Raw genomic sequence first — 16,561 nt, forward strand, 5'->3', positions numbered from 1 at the left:
AGCTATGAAATACACTAATTGGCAAAGCCTGGATACCATGCTGCACTCAAAAGACAAGACTGAGTGCCTAGCAGGGGCAGTTTCCCAAAGGAAATAAGACCATTTACATAAGGAGAAAGAGCAATGGATACTGGAAGGGCAAAGACAATTGATATTCCCTTAAATTGGCAGTATCATGCTTTAAGCAGATGAGAAAACTAAACTCAAGAAGGTGAAATAACTCAGTGTCATCCTGCTAATTAGGCACTAAACTGAGAGTAAGACCCAAATCCATGTGCTCATACTTCAATGCTATTTGGATAATTCTATATTTCTTCTTTTCATTATCAAGAAATAATTGGCTACCTATTGTATATAGAGGTTTGCTCTTTATAGTAGCTGAAGATTTAGTTGGGTGAGACAAAAACAATATGCTAAGTGACACAAATCAATAAATAGCTAGAAGAAAAATATGAATTCGGTTGAGAGAAGCGTAGGAAAGCCTTGCAAATGAGGTGACCAACCTGGGTGAATCAAAAATTATATCATCTCTACTGCAACGAGCACATTTTGGGGGAAGCATTCCATCACACTCCAAAAAACATTTTCACCAATAAGGTTCATGTACCCTTTCTCCGACCATGAGGGGCATGTAGCTCTGGAAACCACGTGTGGCCTGTGTGTCTCTGAATGCGGAACCCAGGCTGAGTTGGTCAGAGGTGCACAGTCAAGTTCTGGGCCAGTCAAGTTCTCTTCCACAGGAACTCAGGGTTTCTGCAATCTCAGCGAGAAATCAGAACTCAGCTGAGGTCTGGCTATGAGCACAGGGTTTGGTGTTCAGAAAACAAGCAGGGTCAAGAGACTACCTGGTCCTTAATGAATTCTTAGATTCCTGCTGTCATCTCGGTTTGAGGTTCTTGTGAGGCACAGTCATTGTTCTGTGAGTTCAGCAAAATATCTCAATACCCCCTATATTTTACTGAACTTGTTTCATTCAGCTTCTAGTATTTGCTGCCCAAAGCAAATATTGAATGTGACATTAGTTCCGATATTCATCTTTCTTTCAATTTCTCTAAGAATTGAATCCTAATATTTCCTATTTTCCTTCACACATTTTAAAACCCTAGGTTCTGTCAACTCAGCTCAGATCTCTTTGCTTTCCTTCTTCCATAAGCTCAAGAAAATTTACAGTATAATAATTTTATGTACAGTTTTTTAAAAAATAGTTAAGTTTCAGCTAGGTTGTAAATGTCCTAAGAGAAGGAGTCACTGTTTCATGTTTCATGAGATTTTGCCTGTGTACCTAGAAAAAGATGCAGTTTATTGCTCATAAATAATAATGAGTCATTTTATTTCAAAGAAATTTTTCATAAGTGTTTTACATAAACGAGTCTTCCAATAACATAAATATTCATAATTAGCTAAGTCCTCATCTTCTTATGTATGAAACTACCACACACAATGACAAAAGCAATCGTGGTTTCCCAGGGAACACCCCTGAGCAGGGATTGTACAGCTGGGAATAAATCATTGGTTGGAGGTGCTCTATCTGTAGGAGAGTCAAGCGCAGCCAGGAGGGGAGTAAATCATTGGTCGGAGGTGCTCTATCTGTAGGAGAGTCAAGCGCAGCCAGGAGGAATCGCATTCTGCATTTCCACCATCTTCCCACCAAGCTTGTTTTATGGGTCAAATTGATTTAAATAAATTCCAAAGGCAGCCTTAATGAGCAAAAACTATCACCAAAAGGAAGCCACTAGGATGTAAGTGGTGTGAGAAGAGCATCAGTAAGTCTTTGCCTCAGCCACTAATATAGAAATTGTGTGGATATTGCACAGATGGGGAAATGGAGTCAACTCTTTTCCCAGTGCCCATCTTCTATGGCTTCCCCAAACTTATTCCCAATAAGGAATAAAGAGAATGAAAAACTAGGATGTGTTTACCTTTTTATTTAAATACTTACTGAGTAATAATTATGTGCCAGACATAGTACTAGGAAAATGAGATTGCAGTTGTGAAAAAGAAGCGCAGATTGTTTGATTTCACAAAACATATCCTCTATTCTAGAGGGAGATGCGAATGCATGAAAGGGGAACCCTGATATGGTGGAGTAAGTGCAGTGAAAGGAGAAGTGTTCTGGAAACATGAGGAAAACCATACAACCCAGGAAGCAGAGGAATTTTCCTGTAGAAAGTAACATCTCTGCTGGGAATATTCAGGTGAGGAAGATGAAGTGAGATGAAGAATGGGTCAAAAATGGAACCACATTCCCAAAGGCCCAGAGACCAGAGCGAGGTGCAGGAAGCTCAGTGCATCTGAAAGTTATCCAGGATGGCCAGAGCTCAAGTGTGAGGTGAGCGATCAAAAGAAATCAGACTGTCAAGAAAAGCTGGGACCAAATATTAAAGGGTAGTGAAGTGTGTTGTCAGACACACTACACTTCACAGTATACTTTATAGGAGAAATCTAAGGCAGGCAGGGACATAATCAGCATGCATTTCAGAAAGTTGACTGTCATAGTAAACGAGAGAATATATCAGAATGGGAAAAAACTCAAGGTGGAGAAGTTAGAAACTAGTTAAGAGACAGTATTACAGACATTAATCCAGGGTAACATCTGTAGAGGCCTGCACAAGACTCCCTGGGAGATGAAGCCCAGCGGATGTTGCATGTCAGGGTCTACGGAAGAACCTTATGCACCTTGTGAGCCCCCTGAGCAGTCAGCATACAGGTCGTTATACGTTTTTTTCAGTATCCCTACCTTGGATCAATTCACACAGGAAAATATGTCACTAGATTACAGCAGAGTCATGCTTTCCTCTTTCTTATGAGGTGCTCAGCTGAAACACGGACTTGGGGCAGTCAATTTCCCCTTTCCTTTCTCTCTCACTAAAAGAACCACGATTTGCTCAGGGAGTCTAATGTGTTCAAAAAGCTGCTTCCTGCCTATTTCCCTGCAATCTCTGTGGCCTCTGAGAGGTGAAGTCTACAGGGTGAAACTGCAAAGAGTAAGAAGAGGCAGATTCCACTCCACATGCTTGTTTCCTTTGCTCTCAGCTCTTCTTCCTGTCTGGAATGCAGACGTGTTGCCTGGAGACACAGCAGCCACCTTAAGGACCACAGAAACAAAAAGCCAAATGCCAAGGATGGTGCAAAAAGAAGAAAAGGGAAACTGAGTCCCTGAGACCTTAATGCAACTACTGATTTGTGCCAGTAAAATAAACCTTTGTTTACATCCTGGCAATTGGTTCCTTTAACATTCAGCTGAAAGCAGTCATAAGTAAACCAGCAGTTTTCCTTGTCACTTGACAGAGCCCTCTGGTATTCTTTTTTATTTTCCTTTTTTGTTGAAATAGTAAAATGAGTATTCTTTATAGGAACAAATAAATATCCACCTTGATCTTCCAAGCTGGCTTTCCTAGGCAGAGCTTTGTGAGGGAAATATTCACGGTGATATCCTCAGTCTTCTGTGAAGGTGGGATAATATATCTCCAAAAGAATTTGTTGTAATGTTTGGCTCTCTCTCTGTCCACTTACAGTTTTCCCAGCCATGAAGACAGAATCAAAGTAATTTGATTTATTCAGGGAAATAGACTCTCTCATTTCCATAGAATAATAGTGAAGAAAATAAAAGAAGATAAGACTTAACTCATCAATTAACTTTGACATTGTTCACTTGCCTGAACACGCCGTCTGTGTCAGGGAACTTGTCTTATCCTTGTTGTGTTATAAACCTTTCATGAAGCCTTTGGCTCCTCACCTACCTCATCCTAGCACAAAACAGTATGTTCTTCGCTCACTCATTTATTTACTCTTTCAATAAACACTAAGTGCCTATACTAATTGCTAACATTGTACTGCTCGTTAGATATTAAAGACAAACAAAATTCCCATCCTTGACTTCAAAGAAGGTGCAGCATGCCAGGAGGGGGGACATTTAACAACCAACAGCAAATGTCTTGGTGCTGTGAGTCAGGCCTTCACAGTGCAGTGGGGCAGCGTGGAGAAGTGGGTAGTTCTACTCTGAGATTAACAAAGTGTCCATAAAAGATGGAGTGCTTGAGCAAATATTGAGTAGATGCTGATACTCGACAAGGGAACAAGGGAAGTATCCATGCCAGGCACAGAAAGCAGTATCATCAAAGGCACATGGTAGAAAATGGAATATGGTACATGAGCTTGCAAAAAAATTATACAAAGAGAAGGTCAGAAGCTAAGGCATAGATAGACATGAGGAACTATGGCCATATAGAAAAGGGTGATATAGGCCAGGCACGGTGGCTCAGGCCTGTAATCCCAGCACTTTAGGAGGCCAAGACAGGCGGATCACCCGAGGTCAGGAGTTCAAGGTCAGCCTGACCAACATGGAGAAACCCCGTGTCTACTAAAAATACAAAAAATTAGGCAGGCATGGTGGTGCACGCCTGTAATTCCAGCTACTCGGGAGGCTGAGGCAGGAGAATCGCTTGAACTCAGGAGGCGGAGGTTGCGGTGAACCGAGATCAGGCCACTGCACTCCAGCCTGGGCAACAAGAGTGAAACTCTGTCTAAAAAAAAGAAAAGAAAAGGGTGATATAATCAAATATGAATCTGGGTTTTAGAAAGATCATTCTAGAGGCATTAAGATATCTCACCAGACTAAGAGAAATGATTGATTTTTGCCCTCCACATTTAAGATGAGATTCTTAATGTCCTAGGGTAGTAGTTATGCCTCTGAGATGACAATGAAGAACAAATGTTTAAAATACAAAGAACATAAGTAAAGAAACCTTAGTGATTGGAGATGGGAGATAAGAAAAAGGCCATTCCAAAGATTATCTAAATTTCCTTTTTGGGTGACTAGGCAAATCAGGATTCCATTTTCTGACACAGGAAATAGATTAAAAAGAAGTAGGTTTGAGGAAGAAAGATTTTCAATCTGGCTTTAGACTGAGCATCAATGTGGTCTAGCAGAAATGTACATTTTGGAAGAAGACAGAGTTGAGTTCAAACCCCAGGTGTGCTGTGTATTAGATCTGTGGCCTTGGTTCTCTCCTTTATGTCCCTGAGCCATGATTCCATCTGTAAAATATGGATCACAATTTCTTCCTTGCAGAAATGTTTTGTCTTACAATATGTACAAGATGCCTATTGGTGTCTCGTGAAATGGTGACTGCTACCATTCCAAACCTGGCAGGGGTACCTGTGTGAAATCCAGGTGAGATTCTCCACTGGCTGCTGCAGAGCTGAGATTCATTGGACCTCGATGCATATACACTCCTTTATTGAAGATGCCCAAAAATGTTGGTCACATTTCAGTTAATCTGATGAGAGGGAGGCAGTGAACCACAGAAAAGGATGAATGTCTTCAGTAAGGATGAGAAGAAAGGAAATATCTTTCTATCAATTGCTTTGTGCCAGGAAAATTTACACAAATATGTCATTTCAATCCTTTCAAACCCAGGGAAGTATATGATTTTATCTCAAATTTAACTAATAAGGAAACTGAAATTCAGGAATATTAAATGGCTTTCCCAAGGCCACACAGCCAGTAAGTCCCTATTAGGAATTGAGCCTTGATAGGCAGCAAAGCCAAGGTGATGTCACTACACGAGAGTTTGTGTGTTTCTTCCATGCTGTAGTCTTCCTTTCCCCAGGTAGATAGAGAAAGGGTCAAATCGCACAATGCTTTGGTTGTGCGCAGGACCATAATGGCCCCGGGCGTACAGGCTGGCGACTTACTGATACAAGCCTGGGGACGGAGCTCACGGAAAGCTCAGCGCTGAGTCACAGACATGACTTAGAAGTGCCAAACTTCATTTTAGAAGACCTGGGAGGGTCATATTTTTTTCTTGGAAAATAAATAAAGTAAGATTTAACAACACACTGTGTTTCCTTTATACAATAACAAATGCCCTGCAAGAAATATGTATTATCTCTATCACTCGGGGGAATTCAACGTAGAATTTGTCCCTGAGCTTTAGCAAGGGCTGTGAGAGGGATGCACACTGCCCTCTGCTGGGGGGTGTGTATAAGCACATGGCGTACAGTGCAGTCTTCATCAAAGGAGCTGTATTTTGTATGTTACTTAGAAAAGTAACAAAGGGTGACAATGTGTGTGAGCCACACAGTGTTTACAGATGCATCCCTAATGCATAGTGCATCCCCCTCACAGCTCATGTTAAAGCTCCAGGACAAATATATATACTGTGTGTGTGTGTGTATATATATATATATATATTTCCATATTTTCTCCTTATAATATCACAGATTGGCAAATGACAGCAATCTTCAGCTTTTGTTTAAAGATACAGAAAATCAAGATGGTCAATGAGACCTCCAAGGACATACAAATATTCACTCATCAGAGCAAGATGTAACTCACTTTAGCATTCTCTATAAAAGAGCAATTCATGATTATTAGAATGCACATGAATCACTTGGGAATTTGTTTAAAAAAAAATGGGCCTCATTCCCAATGACTCTGACCTAGTTACTTGAGTGAAGCCCACGAATTTGCATTTTTAACAAATGGCCACATATCTGAGGCAGGTCATTCACAGACCTTGTTCTGAATAAACACTGATCTACAATCCTCTTTATCTCCCAAAGTTTTTTATTAAAAGCTGACTTGCAGAAAACTTCAGATTTTCATTTTTCTTTCCATCTGTGTAACCCTAAACAATATTATTTAACCTCGTGTCCATCTCTTCATCTGTAAACACTATGTGTTGCTCATACAAATTCTTACCGTTTGTTACTTTTCTAAGTTTGTGAACAAAAATATGTAGCACTTATATATGGGTGCTCAGTTGATAATTCATTTCTCAAAGGCATTACTATTTTAAATTATAATAAAAAAATAGGCAAACTGCCGGTCAGGTCCTATTTTCCACAGGACACATACAGGAAAATAAGTCTTAGAGACTTAGTAACAGCTGGTAAGGGCAAAACCTTGCTTAAACTTGGACTTTCTAACTCAAATCCAATTCTCACTTTGCTGCAGACTCTGTCATCGGAAGCTTTTCTCAAAATTCTTACCCCATACGTTTTTAACTAAGAAATAAAGGCATACTGAGTTCTCTTAGTGCCCCAGGAAATGTTGCTTAAACTCAAGGGAAAACTCTGGAATATTTTCTCTGTTCTTCCTAGTAAACTACCTGACGTCTACTGGGTGCCCTATAGACATTGTCAGATTCATTGTGAGGCCATCTTGGGACCCACACTTTGACCAAAGTAAAACTGTTGCTCTAATTCTAATCAATCTCTCCCCAGTATGTAACTTGAGTGGGGATTCTCATGAGAGGATACATGTAAGAGTTTTCCTGGGTAGAAACATATTTATTTTTAGTTTGATATAGAATCCCAGAGATTACATTTGACCAAAACATTTCTATGACCTTTTCTCCGCATCATAAATCACAAAAATATAAAGATTATCCCTATATGATTGAATGCTAAGATAAATTAAGTTTTAAAGTATTTTTATGGATAGAGAAGTATTTGCTAACAATTCTGTTCTATACTTTTTCTGTTGAGAAAACACACTTCCTAGCCTTTTTAACTTCTACATCTCTGAAAACCTCAGGAAGAAAGTGTGTTAGAGGATATGAATATAAGAGAACTGTGGCTGAATTTTAAGAATTTCATGATCTCAAGCTCCTTCTTGCACAATTGAAATAGAAAATAAAGGATGGCTTTAACAGGGAAGGTATATTTGGCTGTGATTTAAAAAAAAAAAACAAATTAGATAAACTAGCAGTAGTTTGCCTGTTTGAAAAAAAGCAAGAATCTTTCCCAGGTTATTACTTTGGTTGTTACTTTTTCTCTTCAATAAGAGAGTAGACCAAATAAAAGTTTAATCTAAAAGTTACTAGCTCAGTCTAAACAAGGAGAGCAAGAAACTACATTCAAGCACAAACTTAACGTTAGATAATTACATTTCTTAAATCAAACTTTTGGCCAAAATGGAACTGTAGGCAAGCTTCTATTCCAAAAGCCATCCAAAACAATTCAAAATGCTCTAAGAATATAACAAGACACAGCAACAAGACAAATGATAGAAAGCATTTAAAAAAAAAAAAGTCCTCAAATTATAGTGTAAAATTCAGAATAAAAGAGTTGCCTCACTTAGAAAGCTTTTTTTAAAAACTCATATAAACACACACACACACACACACAGATACACAATCCATATCATCTACAGGACTGATGAATGGATAAATCTATTTAAAGATAAGCTACACACATATCTGACATAAATTGTACCATACTTTTCATTTCACTCAATACATTTCTAATGAAAGAAGAAACAGTCTGTGCTAAAATACAATCTATATTTTAATAATAACTGATCCAGGAGCACCTTTATATACTCTAATCTCAAGTGAAATAATCTCTAACATAATAGAAACTTGATTTCTACTTAAGTAATGTTGAGTTTCTTTTAAAAAATATTTTTTCTCTCTTAGGAGATTCTTTTGTCAACATTACACATATTTAGAGAGTGTTCTGTTCTCCAATAAAAAAAAAAAAACTTCTTCCAAAATAAATCCCTTCTTAGCCTTTTTCTTCAATGGCAGGGATCCAATATCTGTGGTAATTTTGCTCCTTATTATTATTTTTTGCCCAAACCCATCCATTTTCCATCCTTCCTTAATCTCTTCTGTGCCCAAGGTGACACATGGCACCCTGTAGACCCTGTGACCTCTCTAAACCACATGAAATCAGGGCTCATTCCTGCTGGTTCCAGCTGGTACACACAATTGGAGGCATCAGTACAGGACTCTGGAGCGCCGGAACGGAGGAATGTCAGCATATTTTCCCTGCTCCCTTCCTTCTGTGTTCCATTCCCTCCCTCCCTCTGGCCCCACTACTTGGTTCCAGTTTTCATTAGGCCCAGAGAAAATTAATTCCTCCATTTCTCCCTTTTTCCTTGGAGTCATAGAGGCTTCCATTGTTTCTTGCTTCTAAGATAGACCTTCCTCTGCAAGATAAGGAAGCAAGCAATTTGGGAAGTCCATCTGGTGCCAAGTATGTCTATTCCAACTCTGCATTTAGAAACTGGGAAAATATTCACATGGTGTTTCCAGTGGCTCACACTGCCTCAGTGAGATGGCTTTGGGTGCCAACTGCACTTCCCCCCAGACCTCCACAGTCACCTGTCCCTTTATCCCCTCACCACCAATGGGCCATGGTGATATGTTGAGCCAGCAGAAATTAATGTAAACGCAAAGCCAGCATTGAGAAACTTTTGGAGGATCTGGGTATTTGCCATTCCCCAATTCAAATTTATCCTGGTAAATACCTATTGTACCTCTAGTGAAGACATAGAAAAAAATTTAGAGCATATACTTGAGGTGCGCTATGGGACCCTGCCTCAAAGGAAGTGTCTCTTCCTCAATCAATGAACTCTGGATCCATGAACAGCCTGCATTCTAGGACCTGGGTGAAAGGCTGTGTATTACTACTATTGTGATCTTGGTATATTTCTGTCCACCATACTGGGATTTTCCCCCAACTATTTAGATCAAGCAATATCTTCTAGGCTGTCAACTGAGTATTATCAGATTCACCAAATCATAAGGCTGAACACAAGTGTAATATTCCGTTACTAAGTGGGAATGATGTGTCTGAGACAGGTCCCAAGCAAGTTCAGAATATGCATGTAAACTGCATGTGTCTAGACCCACCCTTGCTGTTTTGTGGTCTTTCTTCAACTCAAATCTGTGGCATAGTAGGAAATTCTTTATAACCAGTAGGACTAGATATCTGAAGAGAAAAAAATGAAGATATAGTGGGTTTTTTCAAGATTTTTATGCTAAAATTTGGATAGAATATAGTATAGTTTCATTTCAAAGTGACCTTAATAGATGGCTGCAAAATAATATGTTCCTGATAGCAACAATTGTGAGCATATAGCTGGTTGTCCACATTGGTTTGTAGAAAAAACATAATTTGAGGTATAGACTTTCCCTGCAAAATGAACACAGGGTAATAATTTGACCAGTTGAAAAGAATAAGATTGGTAAGGTTGAGAAGAATAAAGTGGTCTTTGGAAGGAGTATTGGGCTGCATCTCTTGGGATGAGCACATAGGGTATAGATATTTGTGTGTTCAAGAAATGCCCAGTAGGGGGCATCCACTGCCGAGCATGCTCTCAATAAGCAGGTGAACAAGAGACTTTGTGCCAACAGCAGAAAGTGGCTCAGAGCCTCGAGCGTGGCACAATTCCTTCAGGTGTTCAGGAACAATTGGTTGCTATCCAGCCATCTGGTGGAAGTTGATGACTTTGGCTTCCTTAGATTAGGGAGGACCAATAGTTTGCCCTTCTGGGAATAAAAACATGGCACCGAAACAGATTTGCTTTCGTTGTCTGCATAGCTTCTGCTAGCATCATGATCCGTTTAAGAGAATGCCTTATTCTCCATTTACTATTCCTCATAAGATTATTCTGATTCAGAATTTCACAAAAATATTTGCTTCCCATACCCACAACCTTGCACTTGAAAGACTTAGGGGCGCTAGTCCTAAGAGAGAAAACTTTCAAAAAGGGAATGAAGCCTTAGTCCTATTAATGTAGAAGCTGAGACTTCTTCCTGGTCATTTCCAATTCTTCTTGCTACTGCACAAACAGGCGGAGATCGATTCCTATTAATAACAGGAGGTTGGTTGCTGCTATACAATGTGGACAGAGAGTTCTATATCTGGAATCCAGGGTACTCTTCAGTATACCTCTTAATAGTCCCATGATCATTTAAAAAGTCAATGAAAGCTGTGACAAAACAGAACAGTCTTCTGAGAGAAAGACTAGTGGGGTTGGAAGAAAAACTACTTCAAGCAACAAAAGCTGATTAAAACTTAGCCTTGAGGCAAGGATCAAATCAAGGCTAAAGCTGTTTATTCCCATTATTAAAACCCTTTGAATGGATTAAAGTAGCACACAGTAAATCCTTTGAATTGGATAAAATAGCTCAGGGAAAAGAGATTAAAGGTGTGGATCTCCCACCTCAGCCTGATTGGCCTAGGGCCTGTAATTAAGTTGAGGGAGAGCAAGCATGGGGCAAGAGGCAAACAAATACTGTAAATCTGAGAAATATGTCTAAAAGGAATTCTGGATGTGGTTACCGGAACATGTAACGGACTAAGTCAAACATTTTAAAAGCTGCTAAGGTTTTAAGAGAGATTACTATTGAAGGAGTCATGAGCATGAGCCAAAAAATAAAAATAAAAACCCTATTCAAGAACCGAAATAACCCTCAGTCCTTAAGTTTCTGGCAGGCCAGGAACAGGCTGAGAAAGCCGCTGAACCTCCAATGACAACATAGCATCACAGTCTCATGTCCAATTCATATATGGCCAAGAAGAATAATAAAAAAGAGGGAGGAATAAACAACTGGAAAGAGTAGCCAAGGGCCATGGGAAAAAGTTAGGAGGGGGCCTTCTAGGAACATGAATTACTGTCTAAACAATCAACATTCTCCACTTTCCCAGAATAAGGGCCCCTCATGACATTTGTCTAGCATGATTTTAGAATATCTACAGACCAGCGACTTCTCAGTGTTTCCCATTTTTCTGATAGTGACAGTTGTCTGTCCCTGTTCTGCCATTGCACGCTGCGGTTGAAGGTGGACGATAACTTGTCTGTACATAGATCTGCAGACCAAGAGGGAGCGTGTCTGGATGAATAGTATTTGGCATCACTTGGATATCATGGGCATCAAAGCTAGTATATGTTTTGTTGTTGTTGGGGGGAGAGGGAGTGACCGAAAGTGCAGAGTGGTATAGTCATTAGTGCCGTTAATCAAATATTCCTTTTTTCTCCATTTGGGGCATGTGGGTCAGATTATACTTCCTGGCTAATTTGAAGTTGCTTTGACCAATGAAATATAAGCAGAATTCCATCTTTTCTGGATTGAAGTCGTTACACGATTTGCCACACCCTCTTTTTTTCTCTGCCATGATTAACAAGCAATATTCCATAGAATAAAAGTTCTATTGTCCTGAGTGAGGACAGTGCTGAGGGGAGCCTCAGCCAGATTGCACACGTGGTATGAGAGAGAAATAAATCGTTGTTTTAAGCCACTACGACTTTAAGTTATTCATTATCATCACATAACCTAGCCCATTCTTTGACTTATTTACTCAAATTCAATCATTATCAGACTTGGGAGAATCTGTTACTTCCATTCACCACATTATTTCTCACCCTTTTTAACCTCTCACCTTTTTCCTCCCCTCCATTGACAATGCTGGAAAATGCAACCTTTTCTTATCTAAAATAGCATGTTCTCCTTTAATTATTTTGTTATTTATTACTCTTAATCTATAATTTCTACTCAGCCATTTTACCCTGGCCACATTGATGTTAGTCCTGTAGAATGTTTCTAAATAAGCCATTTTTTACTAATGTAATAAAACTCAAACCTTTGAAAGAAGGTATGAATAAAATCTAGTTTGAACAATTCTGTGGATGAATACACATAGTTTAATGATACATGCGTGTTTTTAAAATCAGATTGGCTCTTTAAGAGTCATCAGCCTCAGGAAAACTCGCAGGGTGGGTGTCTTACATGTAAGTTTCTTCAGTCACACTTAAAATGCATGGAAAAGAAAGGCCATCACGAACGTATCACATCGTATTATAAAGAACAGAGAGTTCTAAGCTCTTCTTTTATTCGTAATTATCATTCTACTCTAACTCAACCCTGGAGCACCTTTGGAAATAAATCTCTGCCTTTCCATTTTTTTTTCTTTCTTTTTATAGGCAATTCATATTATGCAACTATAAAAATGAGCAGAGAGCCTTCAAACATGTGAGCAAACTACAAAAAGCAAGCAACCTTGGAATTGAGTTTCCTATTTCTTCAGGTACCAGGAGATAGAAGACACTGTATCAGGGAGATGTTCTCTGCTGTTTCTATAGGATGAGCCACAGGCCCAGATTTTGGGCAGTCTTTGAACTGATGCTTCTGGAGTCACTTCTACGTTCCAATACACGGTTTTATTTTATTTATTTATTTATTTTTGAGACGGAGTCTTGCTCTGTCACCAGGCTGGAGTGCAGTGACGCGATCTCGGCTCACTGCAACCTCTGCCTCCTGTGTTCAAGCAATTCCCCTGCCTCAGCCTCCAAGGTGGCTTGGATTACAGGCACAGGCCACCACGCCCAGCTAAATTTTTGTATTTTAGCAGAGGTGGGGTTTCACCATGTTGGCTGGGATGGTCTCGATCTCCTGACCTCGTGATTCACCTGCCTCGGTCTCCCAAAGTGTTGGGATTACAGGCGTGAGCCACAGCGCCCGGCCCCAGTACATAGTTTTAAAGGATAACAGGGGCCACCTGTCATAAGTCCACCAAACCAACCAGAGAACTGTGAAGACTCAACTGCCACTAAAGCTGCCAGCTGTCCCATCATTTCCAAAAAGACCAGTTTTGTAGTTCCAATTTCTGAGTGTATTAGAATATCCTGAAAACTTTTTAAAGAAATAAATTACCGGGTTTCTCATTTAACCTGATAAATAAGAATTTTTTTATGAACAAGTTTTTTACAAGATTCTTAGCAGGTAACTGGGCTTGTCTTACTATTTGGAAACCAGTGTTTTATTTAGTAGACACTAAAGTTTAGTATTTCCTAATTGGGCAGTGGGTTTGTCCAGATAGCCTTACACTAACTCAGCTTCCTCCTTTCCCTGCACATCTCAGAGACATCATTAAGGGAAATTTTCAAGGTTTCCCTTATGTATATGAATATTCCAAAACACCCGTAAATTTAGTTAATAATTTAGAAGTTCTGTTATGACCATGATGCTAACTGAAGACCCAGATTCTATTTTATAAAGTGTTGCTAAACTGGTTTATAGCAATAGTAATTCTCTCCTCATTTCAGGGAAACATGCTGCATATGAAAACCTCTTCAGTTTCACTCCATAACCTCAGACAACTTCCCCAGGCATAACTCCTTCCTTCTGCGGTAAGTAGCAGCCCTCTGTCATCATCATCACTATATTCTGTCCTTTAAACTGGCATTTGTTTTATGTTTCAATAATATTAATAGTCACATATTTATACTCTGATGTTAACTTTTAATTTTAACTTGCCATTATCTGATGGAGGTGAACTCCATTATTTTTAGTTTAAAATGTTTCTCAGTTTTCTAGAGACACACCATAAGAGGTATGTTGTGATCATCAAATGGTGAAGATTTATCCCAAGTACTTTAGCAGGATAGAATTCTAATCAAGCTTTGGATAATATACTAATGTGTTAGTGACTGTAATTAATTTTCCAATGACGCAAGATATATTTAAAATCTAATCATTGTTCTGATAATAGCATAATGTTGGCATTATTTTCAATCATCTTAAGTGTCCTGGGTTGGGGGTCAGGGAGGGTGAGGGAGGCCATACAGTCATCATTTGTCAACCAGAATCTTTCCTTTTTTATTGTTTTATAGGGGTAGAGTTGGGTCAGAATTGAGCTGAGACAAACTTGAGAAGTAAAGTAGGAACAATTTTGCCCTACTCTTCCTTTTCTGCCAATGCACATTTCTGCTCAGCCTGCTGCTTAAATGCTGCCTCCATTTGTGGTCTGATAATGGATTAAAGTGTTAGCCCTCTCAGGGCTATTTGTATTTTAATAATACAAAGTACCACATGATTTTAAGAACTGCAAGGCTAACATTCTAAAACTGTCTCACAGGAATGTGATTCTGCTTCCTTCCAATGCCTCTGATGCACAACCTCCTCTCCTCTCTCCTTAAAAAAAGACCTTGAAGCAGGTTATGGACTCCCCAGCCTTCCTGGAATCTAAGGTACATTTCCCTTTGTGGATGCTTACAGTGCAAGCCCGATTGGGTTCAAGAGTCAGGTGACTGTAGTTCATCAGCTGCTGAATATAATTACATGCTGATGTCTATCAGAAGAAAAGATAGTCAAGAGACATTTATGCCACCCTTAAATATATATATTATTAAAGGATATAAAAATAATTATTCCACTAGCATCACTTTGCAGTGTCAAGATATATAGAGAGACACAATTCATAATTTTACACTTAATTAATGCACAGTAATAAGCTAGTTTCTCCAAAATTGAATAACAGCCTGTGCTGAGTCTTCTGACAGGCTTTGGGCAATAAGCTTGAATGGCCTTGCTCTGATTAGTTTAAGACATGCTTGTGAGTGTCTTTTTTTTTGGCACAGATATGGGTGGTTTAACAGAGTATATAAATGTCAGGGAAGTCCTTTGGTTATGAGCAGTGAGTCACAAAATGATTATGGACATCATAGGTTATTTATTGTAGTTCTAGGACATTTTGGAACTATGATCATTAACATAATATAGTTGTGAATCTTTTTGGTTTTCTACATCTGAGGAATTAAATGGAAAAAGGCCATCGAAGAACTTTTCACTTTCATGCTTGACTACCTTAAAGAATCCTACATAAAATAAATCCAAATTTTATGGCTTACATTTTAGAGACAGTATTTTATGAAGATGCTTAACCACCAGGATTATAAGGACAGGCAGAGATATACAATCAAAAACCTTGGCTAGATTAAAAGGTAATAAAATCTTGAATGGTCTAGATTAAAAGGTAATAATGTTCACTACTAATTTTCAAGCATATTTAATGCCAAGCACTATAAGTACATTATCTCATTTCATCCATTTAAAACAAGCCACAAAAAAGGTACACATCTCCCCATTTTACAGTTGAAAACACTGAGGCTCATAAAGGCTTATTTGCATACTTTCAAGCGCCCACATTTCTAAATTCAAAGCTCATGCATTTCCCTCAGTGTCATGCTGCTACTCTAATTATAAAAGCAGTGTGGAAGGGACAACATGAATAATTTAATTTGACTCATGTGTCGGCTGTTTTCCAGCTAGTTACCATCTCTTTACTATGAACTTGATTAAACAAGCCAAGCTTGGCTTAAAATAATGCTCCTCAAGCAATTTGCATCTATCTTTAAGGTTGGCAGGGAAACTGACCTCTGCCAATCTGTTTTTGCTTATAACCATAAAACAAACAAGACCTTGGATAAAACCTAAAGGGAAGAAAAATGTTTTTATTATAACAATTAAGACTTATGCATGAGCTATTCATTAATGCCCTAAAAGTTGACTTTTTGGCATAGAAAAATACAATCAAAATTCCACAGACATCCCAAAACTTTTCTATCACACATTTAAAACAAAGGAACAAATGAGTTAGTAACTAAGTGAAGCAATCTCTACAGTATTAATACAGATTTTGATATATTTTAAAACTAACCTTTAACTTATTGAGCTTATGCATAGGTTATGTATCTTACTTCCTCATGGAGATATTAGAAGATTATTTTCTGAATGATTTTTTTTTTGCTTTGAGTTTCTTGGAATTAGAGGTGTTAAACATCCAATATCTTAACAATTTACCTATTTTTTAATAGAAAATTATTTTAGCAGTGTTTAGTAGTTCTCCTTGTAGATATTTCACTTTTTTGGTTAGATGTATTCCAAGGTTTTTTTTTTTTTTTGGTATGGCTATTGTAAAAGATTGCACTCCTGATTTGGCTCTCGGCTAGAACATTATTGGTATATAAAATGCTACTGATTTT

The sequence above is a fragment of the Pan troglodytes genome, chromosome 3 (assembly GCF_028858775.2).
Source record: "Pan troglodytes isolate AG18354 chromosome 3, NHGRI_mPanTro3-v2.0_pri, whole genome shotgun sequence".
Classification (NCBI taxonomy): domain Eukaryota; kingdom Metazoa; phylum Chordata; class Mammalia; order Primates; family Hominidae; genus Pan; species Pan troglodytes.